Source organism: Bos mutus, chromosome 8 (assembly GCF_027580195.1).
Source record: "Bos mutus isolate GX-2022 chromosome 8, NWIPB_WYAK_1.1, whole genome shotgun sequence".
In the NCBI taxonomy this organism is placed as follows: Eukaryota; Metazoa; Chordata; class Mammalia; order Artiodactyla; family Bovidae; genus Bos; species Bos mutus.
Genome location: NC_091624.1, coordinates 21386904 through 21405710, shown reverse-complemented (window position 1 = coordinate 21405710; position 18807 = coordinate 21386904). Strand labels below are relative to the sequence as shown.

The window sequence follows — 18807 nt, the reverse complement described above, 5'->3', positions numbered from 1 at the left end:
TGGCGACCTTCTTCAAAAGATCCTATGCATGTACTGCTATGCTCACTGCCCCTAACCCTGCAGCAGGCCACCACTGACCCATGTCTCTGCTGGAGACTCCTGGATGCTCAATGGGCAAGTCCCAGTCAGTCTCTTGTGGGGTCACTGCTCATTTCTCCTGGGTCCTAGTGCACACAAGGTTCTGTTTGCGCCTTCCAAGAGTCTATTTCCTAGTCCTCTGTAAGTTCTGGCAGCTCTATGGTGGGGTTAATGGCGACCACCTCCAAGAGGGCTTATGCCATACCCAAGTCTGCTGCACTCAAAGCCCCTGTCCCTGTGGCAGTCCACTGCTGACCCATACCTCCACAGGAGATGCTCAAACACAGTTCTGTTTCAGTCTCTGTGGGGGTCCCCGGATCCTGGTGTGCAAAAGGTTTATTTGAGCCCTCTCAGCGTCTCTGATGGGAATGGGGTTTAATTCTAAAGGCTAATTTGCCCCTCCTACCATCTTGCTGGGGCTTCTCTGTTGTGCTTGGGAGTGGGATATCTCTTCACAGCCACTCCAGGGCCTGCTGGGGTTTCTCTGACCTTGGATGTGGGGTATCTCCTCACAGCCATTCCAGCGAAGTGCAGCCACAGCTCCTGACCTTGGACTTGGGGTATTGCCTCATTCAATATCACAGTAATCCAAGTCTATGCCCCGACCAGTAATGCTGAAGAAGCTGAAGTTGAACAGTTCTATGAAGACCTACAAGACCTTCTAGAACTAACACCAAAAAAATGTCCTTTTCATCATAGGGGACTGGAATGCAAAAGTAGGAGGTTGAGAGATACCTGGAGTAACAGGAGAACTTGGCCTTGGAGTACAGAATGAAGCAGGGCAATAGCTAATAGAATTTTGCCAAGAGAATGCACTGGTCATAGCAAACACCCTCTTGTAGCAACACAAGAGAAGACTATACACATGGTATTATCAGATGGTCAATACAGAAATCAGACGGATTATATTCTTTGCAGCCAAAGATGGAGAAGCTCTATACAGTCAGTGAAAACAAGACTGGGAGCTGACTGTGGCTCAGATCATGAACTCCTTATTGCCAAGTTCAGACTTAAATTAAAGAAAGTAGGGAAAACCACTAGACCATTCCGGTATGACCCAAATCAAATCCCTTAAGATTATACAGTGGAAGTGAGCAATAGATTCAGGGGATTAGATCTGATAGAATGCCTGATGAATTATGGACAAAGGTTCATGACATTGTACAGGAGACAGGGATCAAGACTATCCCCAAGAAAAAGAAATGCAAAAAGGCAAAATGGCTGTCTAAGGAGGCCTTGCAAATAGCTGTGAAAAGAAGAGAAGTGAAAAGCAAAGGAGAAAGGGAAAGATACACCCATTCGAATGCAGAGTTCCAAAGAATAGCAAGGGGAGATAAGAAAGCCTTCCTCAGTGAACAGTGTAAAGAAACAGAGGAAAACAATAGAATGGGAAAGTCTAGTGATCTCTTCAAGAAAATTAAAGATACCAAGGGAACATTTCCTGCAAGATGGGCTCAATAAAGGACAGAAATGGTATGGACCTAACAGAAGCAGAAGATATTAAGAATAGGTGGCAAGAATACACAGAAGAACTATACAAAAAAGATCTTCATGACACAGATAACCACGATGGTGTGATCACTCACCTAAAGCCAGATGTCCTGGAATGTGAAGTCAAGTGGACCTTAGGAAGCATCAATATGAACAAAGCTAGTGGAGCTGATGGAATTCCAGTCGAGCTATTTCAAATCTTAAAATATGATGCTGTGAAAGTACTGCACTCAATATGCCAGCAAATTTGGAAAACTCAGCAGTGCCCACAGGACTGGAAAAAGTCAGTTTTCATTCCAATTCCTAAGGAAGGCAGTGCCAAAGAATGCTCAAACTATCACACAATTGCACTCATTTCACACACTAGCAAAGTAATGCTCAAAATTTTCCAAGCCAGGCTTCAGCAATATGTGAGCCATGAACTTCCAGTTGTTCAAGCAGTTTTAGAAAAGGCAGAGAAACCAGAGATCAAATTGCCAACATCTGTTGGATTATCGAAAAAGCAAGAGAGTTCCAGAAAAACATCTATTTCTGCTTTACTGACTAGGCCAAAGACTTTGACTGTGTGGATCACAACAAACTGGAAAATTCTCCGAGATTGGAATACCAGACCATCTGACCTGCCTCTTGAGAAATCTGTATACTGGTCAGGAAGCAACAGTTAGAACTGGATGTGGAACAACAGACAGGTTCCAAATTGGGAAAGGAGTATGTCAAAGCTGTATATTGTCACCCTGCTTATTTAATTTATATGCAGAGTACATCATGAGAAATGCTGGGTTGGAGGAAGCACAAACTGGAATCAAGATTGCTGGGAGAAGTATCAATAACCTCAGATATGCAGATGACACCACCCTTATGGCACAAAGTGAAGAAGAACTAAAGAGCCTCTTGATGAAAGTGAAAGAGGATACTGTATTGGTGTTTTTCTTTCTGGCTTACTTCACTCTGTATAATATATATATGAAACGAGTCACCAGTCCTTGTTCGATGCATGATACTGGATGCTTAGGGCTGGTGCGCTGGGATGACCCAGAAGGATGGTATGGGGAGGGAGGAGGGAGGAGGGTTCAGGATGGGGAACACGTGTATACCTGTGGCAGATTCATGTTGATATATAGCAAAACCAATAAAATATTGTAAAGTTAAAAAATAAAATTAAAACACACACACACACACACACACACAAAAGAAAAGCAAAAAAAAAAAAGAAAAGAAAGTGAAAAAGAAGAGTGAAAAAGTTGGCTTAAAACTCAACATTCAGAAAACTAAGATCATGGCATATGGTCCCATCACTTCATGGCAAATAGATGGGGAAACAGTGGAAACAGTGTCAGAGTTTATTTTTGGGGGCTCCAAAATCACTGCTGATGGTGACTGCAGCCATGAAATTAAAAGACACTTGCTCATGGAAGGAAAGCTATGACCAACCTAGATAGCATATTAAAAAGCAGAGACATTACTTTGCCTACAAAGGTCTGTCTAGTCAAGGTTGTGATTTTTCCAGTGGTCATGTATGGATGTGAGAGTTGGACTATGAAGAAAACTGGGCACCAAAGAATTGATGCTTCTAAACTGTGGTATTGCAGAAGACTCTTGAGAGTCCCTTGGACTGCAAGGAGATCCAACCAGTCCATCCTAAAGGAAATCAGTCCTGAATATTCATTGGAAGGACTGATGCTGAAGCTGAAACTCTGATACTTTAGCTACCTGATATGAAGAACTGATACATTTGAAAAGATCCTGATGCTGGGAAAGATTGAAGGAGGGAGGAAAAGGGGCTGACAGAGGATGAGATGGTTGGATGGCATCATCGACTCAGTGGGTATGAATTTGAGTAAACTCCCGTAGTTGGTGATGGACAGGGAGGCCTAGAGTGCTGTAGTCCATGGCTTCACAAAGAGTCGGACATGACTGTGTGACTGAACTGAATTGAACTGAGTTTGATGGACACTAGTGAGCTCCGAACACCAAGAACAGATCTTCTGACATTATGTCATGCTGACTCTGGACCTGGTCATTAAAAAACTTGCTACTTACAGGTCAGGCAGTGAGCTAAGGGCTTTGTACATTTCGAATTCTGCAAAATAGATGTCATTTTCATACTTTACAGATTAAGATGCTGAGGTTTGGGTAAACTAATAATCAAATTATGATAGCTAGTCATTAGCAAGATTCAGCCCTTATTCTTTTCCCTAACATGCAGACCAGGTCTCATTCACGTGCGGACCACAGTTACCTATTACGACACTTGGTACCTGAAGAGGGCTCTAAACATGTGTGTCAAATCAATTTTACCACTATTCTTGTATTCTCTCTTTACCCATTTAACTTGTATTCATCCTTCTATTTTCAGCCATCACTTCCCTAAGTAGTTGAATAGGTCAGAGGCTCCTTTCCTAAGCCCTCATAGTAAACATACTTTTCTTTTGTAGAACTTACCACAGTTGCACTTTTAAAATTTAACTGTGTAATAGTTTAATGTCTAGCCCTTCATCTTCTCACTGGACTGGAAGCTGTATGTAAAACCTTTAATTAATTGTTGTATTCCAGTGCCTTTCATCATGTAGTTGCTCAATAATATGCTTGATGAATGACTGATGGATTCTTTGAACCCAGAGGGAGATGAGAACTTTCCATCCCACTTAGCACAGATTGGGCTAACAATAGAGCTTACAACTCAGGCTTTTGAAATGAACCCTCCTTTTAAGGTAAAAGGATCTTAGGTAAATAACTAGAATACCTTTGCTTATATAGTCCTTTTTAGAAATAATCTAAATAATAATCTTAAAATGATCCTTTTTAGAAGTCCATTTTCTCACATTATACTGTGCAATATTTTTATGGCCTATGAACTATTTCTAGGCAAACTCTGCACTTCTTTTCTTTGTTGAGTGCATCAATACAGCACTGCTTCCCAAGACACCGAAGGGAGTTGGGAACCAGCAGATCCAGGCTTGGAATTCCAGAGGAGGATGAGTGAGCCTTGTGTTGTCTCCTTTCCATGTTTTCCTGCTGCCTTTCATTCATACCTCTTTGTGGCATGGCTCTCATGCATGTGAAGGAAGCAGTTTTGAGAATGGAAATTTCCCTTAATATTAACATAAATAACCAGGGTCTATGGGAGGATGCATCTGTTAGCCTGACTGGGATCTGACTCTAATCTGGAGAGGTATTACAAACACTGCCATTTCTCCAGTCTAAGCCACCATCATTCTTGCCCTCTGCACATTCCCTCTCTTCCCTTCCAATCCAGTCAGAGTAATCTTCCTAAAGCCCCAAACTGGTCATGTCACCCACTTGTTTCACATCTACCAGTGGCTCCTCATTGCTCTGGGATGAAGCTGAAACTCTGGCCTCAGCAAGATCCAGCTCCCACCACCTTCTTTCCACTCTCATCTTCCCACTCTCCCCTGGGCCCCGAAGTTTTAGCCAGTTTTCTCAGTTCTTGCAACATATATCTTTTGCTTGATCAGGTCTCTTGCCCATTGCCCTCACTCTACCTGGGATGCTTCTCTTTTGTGTAGCTAATTCTAAAATGTCACATCCTCAGAGAAGCCTTTGCTGACCCCTAGACTAGATCAGGCCACCTGCAACACCCTCCCATTGTACCCTGCAATTTCGTATCACATTAGTAACACCTGGGATTATTTGTTCAATGTCTAATTTTCCTGCCTGCTTTTACATTTCCATGAGTGTTGGGCCTATGCGTGTCTCATTTGTGAAGTCATAAGTCCTCAGCAAATGTTCAGTTCAGTTCAGTTCAGTCGCTTAGTCATGTCTGACTCTTTGCGACCCCATGAATCGCAGCACGCCAGGCCTCCCTGTCCATCACCAACTCCCAGAGTTCACTCAGACTCATGTCCATCGAGTCAGTGATGCCATCCAGCCATCTCATCCTCTGTCGGCCCCTTCTTCTCCTGCCCCCAATCCCTGCCAGCATCAGAGTCTTTTCCAATGAGTCAACTCTTCCCATGAGGTGGCCAAAGTACTGGAGTTTCAGCTTTAGCATCATTCCTTCCAAAGAAATCCCAGGGCTGATCTCCTTCAGAATGGACTGGTTGCATCTCCCTTGCAGTCCAAGGGACTCTCAAGAGTCTTCTCCAACACCACAGTTCAAAAGCATCAATTCTTCGGCGTTCAGCCTTCTTCACAGTCCAACTCTCACATCCATACATGACCACAGGAAAAACCATAGCCTTGACTAGATGGACCTTTGTTGGCAAAGTAATGTCTCTGCTTTTGAATATGCTATCTAAGTTGGTTATAACGTTAACTGCTATTATTCTCATCATCATTATTATCAGGAAGCAAATATAGTGCTTGGTATACAGAGCAGATCCCTGATAAGTATTGGTGTAATAAGTCATCATTATTAAAACAAAATTCTCTTAGGTTAGATCCATTAAAAATAGACACTTGTGTCCCACTTCATATTGTCTTCCTTTTAAACATTAAGTGTTTTCCTTTAATTCTTATCTTAATTCTTTCAAAATAGTATGTTCTTTTTTATCTCTATATGTGAGATTCTAACAACAACAAAAAAAGGATGAGCTACTAGGCAGTCACAGAATAATAGAATCAGAAAAGGGATCTAAGAAGCTATTGATGCAACTGGATAGACTAGCGTAGTCCGCCCTTTGTGTCCATGTGGTGTGTAATTCAAACATCCAGGGATATCAGAAAGCCTGCATCCAGGAGGGAGGATAAAACATACAGAGCTAAAGTAGTTCAGCTGCATTACAACCATCACCAGGAAGCCCCAGAGAGAGAAAAATTTCTTTAAAGTTTCAGCTAAATATTTTACCAGCTCTTCCAATTCTGTTTATATTTGTGTCAGCCTCTTCAGGCCTTGGGGAAATATCTAAGGTTAAACTACCCATTTGTATGTGAATTGTTCAGTATTAATGGAATACTGAACTCTACCCAGAGCACCTGTGTGGAGAATAATCAGACATTTTGAAGAAAGCAAAGTGGCTCAAAACAAAATGGAAGCAAACTCAAGAAACAATCAAGCTTCTCTGTCTATGGTAGATGTAATGAGTGTGAAAGTGTTAGTCACTTAGCCATGTCCGACTCTTTGCGACCCCATGGACTGTAGCCTGCCAGGCTCCTCTGTCCATGGAATTCTCCAGGCAAGAATACTGCAGTGGGTAGCCAATCCCTTCTCCAGAGGATCTTCGTGACCCAGGGGTTGAACTTGGGTCAGATTCTTTACCGTTTGAGCCACCAGGGAAGCTCTGTAGATGTGATGATTTCGATTAAAAAACAATCTTAATGTGGGGTATTTTCACTTGGGGTCTATATTTGTACTTATCTGAGATTGTTACTTAAATGGGTGGAATGTAGTCACTGCTGCTGCTAAGTCGCTTCAGTCGTATCCGACTCTGTGCGACCCCATAGACAGCAGCCCACCAGGCTCCCCCGTCCCTGGGATTCTCCAGGCAAGAACACTGGAGTGGGTTGCCATTTCCTTCTCCAATGTGTGAAAGTGAAAAGTGAAAGTGAAGTCGCTCAGTCGTGTCTGACTCTTCACGACCCCACGGACTGCAGCCTACCAGGCTCCTCCATCCATGGGATTTTCCAGTCAGGAGTACTGGAGTGGGGTGCCATTGCCTTCTCTGAATGTAGTCACTAGGCCTGGTAAAATGTCTTGTGGAGGTGGGTGGAAAAGGCCATTTTTAACTTTACCAATGGAATGGGATATACTAGGTATTGGGACCTTATTCCTCCTCATGCCAGTGTATTACCCACTTAAAACTTGTGGACTCTATAAATGGGGTGGTCTCAGAGTTCAGAGGAGCTTTAAAAGTCATCTGCTGTATCCAGTGATGGCTGAGTCCTTGAGAGCAAAGCCATATCTATTACTTGGAGTTTCTTCAAAATGTAGACACTGACTCATTAGGTCTAGGTTAGAGTCTATGAATCTACATCTTAGCAGGCTTCCTATCGACGCTGATACCTTGGTTCATGGATCAAACTTTAAGTAGCAAAACTTTATTTATAACATCACTACTATATTTCTGTTAAGTCTCTGCTTGGATGTCTCCAGTGACAAGGAAATCACTTTTCTTGAAGCATATCTTCTGTATAGGAAGGATGTCTTTGTGTCCCACCCAAAAAATCTATTTGAATACGTAATAATAGTAAAATAACAGCTAATATTTACAAATATTTACTATATGCTAACACAGTTAAATCTAATGATATTGCTGCTTTTATTATTTATTGCTACATATGAGAATTGAGATTCATGGAGATTTCAGCACATTGTCTTAGGCCAGCAGAAAGAGATAAATTAAGATCTGAATCTGACTCTGTCTGACTTGAAGCCCTTAGCCTTTTCTAGCACTACATTCTGCCTTTATAGACTTGTGTTATTGTCCAAGTTTTGGTGATGACTTTAAATAATACAAACCTGTCTGTGCTACAAATTCAAAATCATTTTGGTTGTTATAGATGTGACTGTATGATTCATATTGCAAACTAGGACATTTCTTTAAAAGAGGACACTATTGATTATTACAGAGACAGCAGACACACTGGAATTATCCCCCCAAAAACAGGGATGTGTGTTCACTGAGTTGTTACTCACTTTCTGAACATTGTTGTTGTTATTTAGTTGCTCAGTTGTGTCTGACTCTTTGTTACCCCATGGATTGCATGAACATTAGAAAATAGAAAAATGAGGCTGAAAATAATGTTACCCAGTGTTTCTGTATTGTGAATTACGGAGTAAATTTTATATCACAGTATTTTTCCATGTTATTCCCATTTTCTTTTTAAAAATTTATTTATTTTTATTGAAGGATAATTGCTTTACAGAATTTTGCTGTTTTCTGTCAAACCTCAACATGAATCAGCCATGGGTATATATATATCCCCTCACTTTTGAAACTCCCTCCTATCTCCCTCCCCATCCCACCTCTCTAGATTGAAACAGAGCCCTTGCTTGAGTTTCCTGAGCCATAGAGCAAATTCCTGTTGGCTATCTATTTTACTTATGGTAATGTAAGTCTCCATGTTACTCTCTCCATACATCTCACCCTCTCTTCCCCTCTCCGCATGTCCATAAGTCCATATTCTCTATGTCTGTTTCTCCATTGTTGCCCTGTAAATAAATTCTTCAGTACCATTTTTCTAGATTCTGTATATATGCATTAGAATATGGTATTTATCTTTCTCTTTCTGACTCACTTCACTCTGTATAATAGGTTCTAGGTTCATCTGCCTCATTAGAACCGACAAATGCATTCCTTTTTATGGATGAGTAATATTACAGAATATTACAGAAGCAAGGTTCTCCTTTATTTGCATTTAAATTTCTTTATTGAAGTATAGTTGATGTATAATATTATATAAATTATATGTGTAAAATATAGTGATTCACAATTTTTACTGCCTTTTTTCTTTTCAGTCTGTAATCTCTAGTCAACAACATTCTTTGACATTACCTTTGATTTACTTGAGCTGTAGCCCAGGTTCATCTGACAACCTGAGTCATTGCATCAAATCCCTTGTACAGACTAGGGGTTAGCAAACTATGCCCCATGGGCCAAAGCCAGCCTGCCACTTGCTTTTGTAAATCAAGTTTTATTGAAACCCAGCCAGGCTCCATCATTTGTATTGTCTACTGCTTTTGAACTACAAAGGTAAGAGCTGGGACTATATGGTTTCACAAAGCCTAAAATATTTACTATTAGGCTCAAATACAAAGTGTTTTCTGGTCCCTGATATGGACAATAATTGATCTGACTATCGCTTTGACTCCTCTAGTCTAAAATCCGAACAGTTGCTTAAATGGTGCCACCTTTGGAGGTGAATAAACAGAGCTGCATGCGTGCTCAGTCGTTTTAGTCATGCCCAGCTCTTTGTGACCCCATGGACTATAGCCCACCAGGCTCCTCTGAACATGGTATTCTTCAGGTAAGAATACTGAAGTGGGTTGCTGTGACCTCCTCTAGAGGATCTTTCCAACCCAGGGATCAAACCTGCATCTCTTGTCTCCGACATTGGCAGGTGGGTTCTTTTCTTTACCACTAGTACCACCTGGGAAGCCCGAATAAACAGAGCTAGATTTGGTAAATCTCAGTAGATTTCTTCAGTTCAGTTCAGTCCAGTTGCTCAGTCGCATCCAACTCTTTGTGACCCTATGGACTGCAGCACACCGGCCTTCCTGTCTATCACCAACTCCTGGAGTTTACTCAAACTCATGTCCATTGAGTCAGTGATGCTATCCTACCATTGCAACCTCTGTCGTCCCCTTCTCCTGCCTTCAATCTTTCCCAGAATCAGGGTCTTTTCAAATGAGTCAGCTCTTCACATCAGGTGGCCAAAGTATTGGAGTTTCAGCTGCAGCATCAGCCCTTCCAATGAATATTCAGGACTGATTTCCTTAGGATAGACTGGTTGGATCTCCTTGCAGTGCAAGGACTCTCAAGAGTCTTCTCCAACACCACAGTTCAAAAGCATCAATTCTTCAGTGCTCAGCTTTCTTTATAGTCCAACTCTCACTCATACATGACTACTGGAAAAACCACAGCCTTGACTAGATGGACCTTTGTTGGCAAAATAATGTCTCTGCTTTTTAATATGCTGTCTAGGTTGGTCATAACTTTCCTTCCAAGGAGCAAGCATCTTTTAATTTCATGGCTGCAATGACCATCTGCAGCAATTTTGGAGCCCCCCAAAATAAAGTCAGCCACTGTTTCCACTGTTTTCCCATCTATTTGCCATGAAGTGATGGGACCGGATGACATAATCTTTCTTTTCTGAATTTTTTTTTTTAAACAGTAAAATGTTTATTTTCTTAGAAAAAAAAGTGGGCAAGAGGGATTCAAAATGATTGTGATCACACTTCCGTCTGCATCTGAGCAAAACTGATGTTGCAAGCTTGATCTTTGATTAAGAGATCCAGGAAATGAAACCACCTGCTGCTCGCTCCTGTGTCACTTCCAGGAGTCATGTCACGACATGCTTTGAATTGATAATAGCATCTCTACTTCTTCTTAGCAGAGAAACTAGGCTTGCCATAGCAACCATCCCATCTCCAAAGCACAACACTGCCAGTGAGAAGCAAGGCTCTGGACTGCTGGGGGAGGCAGGGAAGAGGGAGGAGGAAGGAGGCGCTTGTCTTAGAAGCGGAACCAGTCTAGAACAGAAGTTGGATATCTGAGTTCACCACTACCTCATCTTTTAGAAAATAGGTTGGAGAGCATCTGTAAAACCAACAGTATCTTTAAGGTGAAATTGCAGAATTTTGCTGCAGACCTGGACACTGAGAGAAGTGAAAAGTTGCAACAAGTTTTAACTAGCAGCAACAAAGAAAGTTTGATAACAGTTTTTGTTTGTTTTTAGCAATATTCCTTTGCAAGTTCATTAAGAAACACTGTAATTTAATGGGGCATACGATATGGAACGATCTTCTTTTGCTATAGTGCTGTTCGCTGAAGAGAACCAACCTTTGCAAAGATTTCATCTGGGGTGTAACCTATTTACACAGTAGTAGCTCCCGGTTTGACTGGTAGGATTGGTGCTATGTGATGTCTTCTTCTTCTGAACAATAATCTCGACCCTTTTCAATTTTTTCATCCAGCATTCTAAAGAATTCTTGTTGGCTTTCAGAGATGTGCATGTTTGCTCTGGGTTGATAAACTAATCCTGGGATCTCTTTATTAGTTTTAAGTCTTATATTTGAACTGGCACTTTTTCCCAAGTTTTCTTGGTTCCTGGCTGCTATTTTCTGCTCCTCTTCTGCCCCATTTTTCATGTATTTGACCTCTTCCCCTGGTTTGATCCTATACTCATCGCCAAACACATCTGCGTTCTGGTAGTTCTTCCCTTTCTGGGCTTCCTCTTCCTATTGAACAGTGGCAACACGCTTGGCGGAGGCACAGCCCATAGTCTCATTCGATCAGCTTCCGCCGGGCTGAACTGCAAATCATCTCTACAGGCACGGGGACATGTTGTTTTTCTTTAGACGCAGGGAAAATCCACCTTCTTGCTGAGTCGGTCAAGATGGGTGCACCTTGGGCGCTCGCGGCGGGGCTGAAGGTGGCAAGCCTCCCGCCCCCCGTCTCGGTCCTCCTCGCAGGTTTTCTTCCTCCCTCCTTGTCTTCCTCCTCCTCCCCACGGTGAGTCCCGTCTCCCCTACCTCCCGAGGCCGGGGGTAAGAGCCCCGAAGCCCCCGAAGCCCGGCCCGGGTGCGTGCGTGCTGGAGGCGGCGGCGCGCGGCCAGCTCTCTCCAGTAACCGAGCGCGGCGCACGGCTCCCAACTAAAGTGTCTGAATGTTGAGTTTTAAGCCAACTTTTTCACTCTCTCACTTTCATCAAGAGGCTCTTCAGTTCTTCACTTTTTGCCATAGGGGCGGTGTCATCTGCTTATCTGAGGTTATTGATATTTCTCCTGGCAATCTTGATTCCAGCTTGTGCTTCCTCCAGTCCAGCGTTTCTCATGATGTACTCTGCATATAAGTTAAATAAGTAGGGTGACAATATACAGGCTTGATGTACTCCTTTTCCTATTTGGAACCAGTCTGTTGTTCCATGTCCAGTTTTAACTCTTCTAACTTCCTGACCTGCATACAATTTCTCTAGAGACAGGTCAGGTGGTCTGGTATTCCCATCTCTTTCAGAATTTCCCACAGTTTGTGGTGATCCACACAGTCAAAGACTTTGGCATAGTCAATAAAGCAGAAATAGATATTTTTCTGGAACTCTCTTGCTTTTTCAGTGATCCAGCGGATGTTGGCAATTTGATCTCTGGTTCCTCTGCCTTTTCTAGAACCAGCTTGAACATCTGGAAGTTAATGGTTCATGTATTGCTGAAGCCTGGCTTGGAGAATTTTGAGCATTACCTTGCTAGCATGTGAAATGAGTGCAATTATGTGGTAGTTTGTGCATTCTTTGGCACTGCTTTTCTTTGGGATTGGAATGAAAACTGCCCTTTTCCAGTCCTGTGGCCACTGCTGAGTTTTCCAAATTTGCTGGCATATTGAGTGCAGCACTTTCACAGCATCATTTTTTAGCATTTGAAATAGTTCAACTAGAATTCCATCACATTCACTAGCTTTACCACTTGACTTCACATTCCAGGATGTTTGGCTCTAGGTGAGTGATCACACCATCATGATTATCTGGGTCATGAAGATCTTTTTTGTATAGATCTTTGTGTATCTTGTCATGTATATCTTTTTCTTCTGTGTATTCTTGCCACCTCTTCTTAATATCTCTGTTTCTGTTAGGTCCATACCATTTCTGTCCTTTATTGAGCCCATCTTTGCATGAAATGTTCCCTTGGTATCTCTAATTTTCTTGAAGAGATCTTTAGTGTTTCCCAGTCTATTGTTTTCCTCTGTTTCTTTGCACTGATCACTGAGGAAGGCTTTCTTATCTCTCCTTGCTATTCTTTGGAACTCTGCATTCAAATGGGCATATCTTTCCTTGTCTCCTTTGCTTTTCCCTTCTTTTCTTTTCATAGCTATTTGTAAGTTCTCCTCAGACAGCCATTTTGCTTTTATGCATTTCTTTTTCTTGGGGATGGTATTGATCCCTGTCTCCTATACAGTGTCACGAACCTCCATCCATAGTTCATCAGGCACTCTGTCTATCAGATCTAGTCCCTTAAATCTATTTCTCATTTCCTCTGTATAATCATAAGGGATTTGATTCAGGTCATACTTGTATGGTCTAGTGGTTTTCCCTATTTTCTTCAATTTCAGTCTGAATTTGGCAATAAGGAGTTCATAATTTGAGCCACAGTCAGCTCCTGGTCTTGTTTTTGCTGACTGAATAGAGCTTCTCCATCTTTGGCTGTAAAGAATATAATCGATTTGATTTCTGTGTTGGTCATCTGGTGATGTCCATGTATAGAGTCTTCTCTTGTGTTGTTGGAAAAGGGTGTTTGCTATGACCAGTGCGTTCTCTTGGCAAAACTCTGTTAGCCTTTACCCTGCTTCATTCTGTACTCCAAGCCCAAATTTGCCTGTTACTGCAGGTCTTTCTTGACTTCCTACTTTTGCATTCTAGTCCCTTATAATGAAAAGGACATCATCTTTTTTGGGTGTTAGTTCTAAAAGATCTTGTAGGTCTTCATAGAACCATTCAACTTCAGCTTCTTCAGCGTTACTGGTCAGGACATAGACTTGGATTACTGCTTCTTGGCGCTGCCTAAATTTAGGCCTTAGCAATGATGATACATCTCATTTTTAGCTGCATGGAATATTAACACCCAGCAGGAGGTCCAGACTATTAAAGTCCTTTGTTTCTTTCTAGGACCAGTGGCAGGAAGGCTCTGGTCACACAATTTCAAATAGAAGCATTTGTATGATGTTGGACTAATTTTGAATTTAATCTTAAATCCTAGTGGCAGGTGCTATTGGAGCAGCCTCCACAGGCCCAAAGTTATGACAACTGGCCAGTGACACACATATTCACTTAAGCTAAGTTATTTCTTCATTTCATCCTCTTATTTGCCATTTCCTCCACTTCTCATCCTTTTGATGCAGATTTTGTATATCTGCCATCTTATCAAAGCTGGAGTTAATCATCATTTCTATGTTGTTTCTTCCATTTTAATAATGGTAATAGCTAACCCTTACTGGATGTCTCCTTTATTCCAGGCACTGTGCCAAGATCTTAAATTAATCCTCATAGCATCCTTTTGTGGTACATATAATCATTATCCCCATTTCAAAGATGGGATGAGGTGTAGGAATTGAATCTGGAAGTGGTTATGCAACTTGCCCAAGGCTGCATAACCATAAAGTGGCAAATCAAGGAGGTGGATCCAGAAACCTGAGAACCTGTACTATTAATCTTTCATTTATCCTGCCTTCAGGAAAGATTCTTCTTCTGTAAACTATAGCTAACATAGACATTTCTCATGCCTAATGGTCAATTTAATCCAAACAACTAGTGCTGGTTTAAAAAAAGAAGACAAAAAGCCCATTCCCTCTGGGTTTTTAAACAATGTGTTTATCACAATTATAGCAAAGCAGCAAAAACAGCAACATTTGAACTGTGCTATTTAAAAAACTCATTCATGCACATTATTCTATTCACAAGGCACGAGCAGTCTGATGGTTTCTGTATTCTATTCATACAAGGTTAAAAGAAGCTAGATGGATAACAGAGTACCTAAAACAAGCACATTCATCCTTGAACCCCTGGGGGTCAAACCCATGTGTTTAAAACCTAGCAGTCTTGGGAGTGGCTGTAGGAGAACTGAGCCCTCCCTGCTTGGTTCTCCCTGGCCAGCATCACTACAACTTCATACACATATTTGCTGTCATACTGGCCATCTATTTGCTTCTTTTCTTCACTCAGGTTACAAGTGGGGATGAGGGACTGACACTGAAGAGACATGTCAAAGTCAGGGAGGCTATAAAAATAAGGAGTCCAAGAGGACTTTCCTGGTGGTCCAGTGGTTAAAAGTTTGTCTTCCAATGCAGGGGATGTGGGTTCAGTCCTTGTTTGGGGAACTTAGTTGCCCACATATTGGGGACAAGTAAGCCCGTGCACTGCAATGAAAGATCCTAAGTGTCATAATGAAGACCTGATGCAACCAAATAGATAAATAAATATTTAAGAAATGTGTCCAGGCTACAGGAAAGAGCATCTGGAGGAGACGCCAGAGATCATTTTGTCCAATCATATGTATGTATGTAGCTTGCATTTATTAAGAACTCGCCATGTGCCAAGCATTTGCTAGAACCTTAAGTGGATTGTATATTTTAAGCCTTATAGCAACCCTCAGTTCAGTTCAGTTCAGTTCATTCGCTCAGTCATGTCCGACTCTTTGTGACCCCATGAATCGCAGCATGCCAGGCCTCCCTGTCCATCACCAACTCCCAGAGTTCACCCAGACTCATGTCCATCAAGTCAGTGATGCCATCCAGCCATCTCATCCTCTGTTGTCCCCCTCTCCTCCTGCCCTAAATCCCTCCCAGCATCAGGGTCTTTTCCAAGGAGTCAGCTCTTCGCATAAGGTGGCCAAAGCACTACAAGGTATTTATTTTCATCTCCAACTTTCACACAAGAAATAAGGTTTATGTTTAAATAACTTGCCCGAGGTGAATCAGCCAATATAGGAAGGCTCTGAACTTAGTCAGACTGCAGAGACTTTGTATGTAAACATTCTGATCTATATGATAAGGAGAGTTATGCTCTAATGAAAAAGGGGAAGAAAGGTCTTGCTGCAGGTCACAAAAAATAAAGCAAAAGTGAGCTTAAAAACCCTGAATTCAGGCTCAAATACAATCCTGTTGAATGTATAATTCCCTCCTCAAATGACTGGCTGACAAAAATAATTGTTCTTTATTTCTACTTTATAGTAAGCTATGCTCAACAATACTTTTCGATCTCCTATTTATGAAACCATGAGTTTACAGTCTTTATGTTCTCTAAAAATTAATTTCCTGAATTTAACTTGCCCAGCAACATCCATGAAATGGCACTGTGGTACTCATTGTTTAGGCCTCTAGAAGTCCTTGGGGTCCCTCTGTCTCATGTATATTCATACAAGGGTAGGGGCTATTACCATGGGTCTTTGTAGTCTAAAGGCTAGAAGCTATAGGATTTCTAGAGGAGGATTATTACTATTCTTCTACAAATGTTCTATCTTCTTTCTTGACTGTTCCCTTTCTTTGATGCAAGTCATTTTATTTTGCTTCTCTGATCCTGGTCTAATGCTTTATTCTGTTCATCTGGAGCAGGCTATCCTTTTCAGTTCACTGAAACCATTCCATTTGTCTTATTGAAAATCTCCTTTGAATCCCATTTTATGTTGTGTGATCTTGTGGAGCTAGGGCCAGTTCTCCCTTATATGTCAGACTAATCATTTTGATACTGGTACTATAACACTACTGGTATTTCCAAGGACAGAGGCATGGAAGAATAACAATCATGATAGTGGTGATGATGATGTAGTCACTATGGGCCAGGCATTGTTTAAATGCTTTGGGCAGAGTAACTTTTATAATCATTATGACAATCCTATGAGGTTGATTCTATCATCACCTCAATTTTACAGGTAAGCAATCTGAGGCACAGAGTAACTAACTTGTTTGAGCTTACAGAGCCAATAAATGAGAGAACTGGGCAGCCTGTGTGGCTCCATTATTTATGCTCTTGACTATCATTATACATAGCACAAAAGTTTTTGGCTTCACCAGCTATTCCCTTAATTGCTGTGAGACTCAGTTCCCTTATATGCAAAACTACTAACTAAAAGTTCAGCCATTGTACATGTAGCCCAACAGCTAACTGGGAGAGCTTACCTAGTCCCTAAAAATTTCTTAATACTAGTGGCTATCTATTGTGTTGATTACACGCATGACCCTCCACGCTTGTCATCTCATTTCAGCCTTCCTATATCCTTATGAGGTAGGTTCTGTTAAAAGCTCTAGTTCATGACTGGGGGAAATGAAGCTCAGAGACTTGAGATAACTTCCTCCAGGCTCTTCAGCCCATGCTGTTGCTATACCCACCTATCAGTTGACTCTAGAACCCAACTGCAGGTAAAATATTGTCTTAATGGGATTTTCAGAGATAATTATGATCACAATACAGTTACTTTACAATGATAATTCCTCTAAAGATATAATTTCACTGTAAGTGACAGAACTGAAGTTTGAACCAGGTCAGCTGAGGCCAGAACCAACATCTTTTATGGAAATGGGAGGACTCCTTTTACCTCATGGCATCAGAACAACATTGTCTTTTTGTTTATATAATTGACTTGCTATCCAGCCAAACTTCAAGGTGAAAAATGACCTGCAGACTGTGGAACTCAAACTTCTCACTTGAGTCATTGCACATCACCAGCAGTCCTGTACCCTGCAAACTGTAACAGCCAATAAGGTCCTTGCTGAACCTAAACTCAGCAAGCCTGGGTTGATTAAATGCAAATGAATGAAAACAGCTATAAATTTACCTGCAGTCTAGTGATGTAAGCTTTTTGGCACAGCTCTACCCAAATCCTTAAGGCACAGGGACTTGTTTTAATGCCAGTTTTTATTTAGTAGAATTAAATATTAAAGTAAGCCCAATTTTGCCTTAATTCAGGGTGGGCTGGATGCAAAAGTACAGTAGGAGGTTTAGCCTAAAGGTCAGTAATTCCATAGCACTGAGCCCAGGAAACCAACCTCTTAGAGATCCGCTAAAGTAAAGCATCACAAGCAAAAAGACAGGCAAACTACAGGATAACAGAAAGAAGAGAGATACTTTCCTCTTGTTTTACTTTTCCCTTAGGCTAGCCCTTGATACTTGAGCTGTTTTCTGATAATTTTGTTTGCTATGGTTGAATAGTCAATCTGTCTTTGCTCTAGAGAACTCAGGGAATCAGTGGTTGAGTCATTATGCTGGAGGGGCCCTCAAAGAATTCAAGCATCTAGTCCGAATAAATGCATCTGAGAGAAGAAGATGCCTCCTCTACCCACCTCCTCCAGGGCAGCCTGCCTGTACCTTGCTGCCAGCTTTTCCATTTGAGACCATCTTCCAGTTTGGTCTGAGCTGGTATTTGCTTATCTTTCTCTTCTGTTCAGCACATTTGCTCTTGTTAAATGAATCACAAGAGCAGCACACCTAAAGCAGCATTTTTGCTTTGTGAGCCAAGCATCAGAAAGTAGCAGTCAGCTAAGTTAAAGAGGCATTCCCTCTCTCCTTTTTTTTGCAAATTTCAGAAATTTTTCATGCACAATAAAAAAGACATGCAATGATTCACAAAGTTTGCAGTTGAGAAAAATGAGGATCAGCAAGATTAAGCAAGTGGAACTATGTCAAATACACATTCAACAGATTGAACTAGTGTGCTGCCACTGGAATTTAACCTGAATGTAGTTCTAATTCTGCTATCTCAAGTAATTCTCACAAACAAAGTAGGAACGTGAATTGAGGAATTTGCGATTTATATGCAGAAATCGGCTTGATGCAAACTGGAAAACAAGTCTAGGAACTTTCTCTAGTGTCTAGATAGTAGCAGTAAATTCTTTGAAAGTGTGTGATGAATGAATATACCCAGAATGTAAATAAAAAACAAAAGTTTTCTCAGAACCTAAAAATTCATGGTGTTAATTAATCTATACTGAGTTTAAGAAGATAAGTTAAATGTATCTCACCAGTTTAGAAAAGTATTAATAATTATAAGTGGAAGCTACTTGATTAAGATCATCTGTTACATTGGTATACATTAAAGAGTAGTAAAATATTTTTAACAAAAATATTGATTAAAAAATTTGG

At 41.2% G+C, this 18807-nt stretch overlaps 1 protein-coding gene and 1 pseudogene across 1 annotated transcript in view; both read right to left on the bottom strand.

Annotated features, from left to right (window-relative positions):
- The window catches only part of GRIN3A (glutamate ionotropic receptor NMDA type subunit 3A), a 211903-nt gene that overhangs the window by 77685 nt on the left and 115411 nt on the right, over positions 1 to 18807 (bottom strand). The window lies entirely within an intron of this gene.
- Positions 10899 to 11678, bottom strand: LOC138988954 (uncharacterized protein C1orf21 pseudogene; annotated as a pseudogene).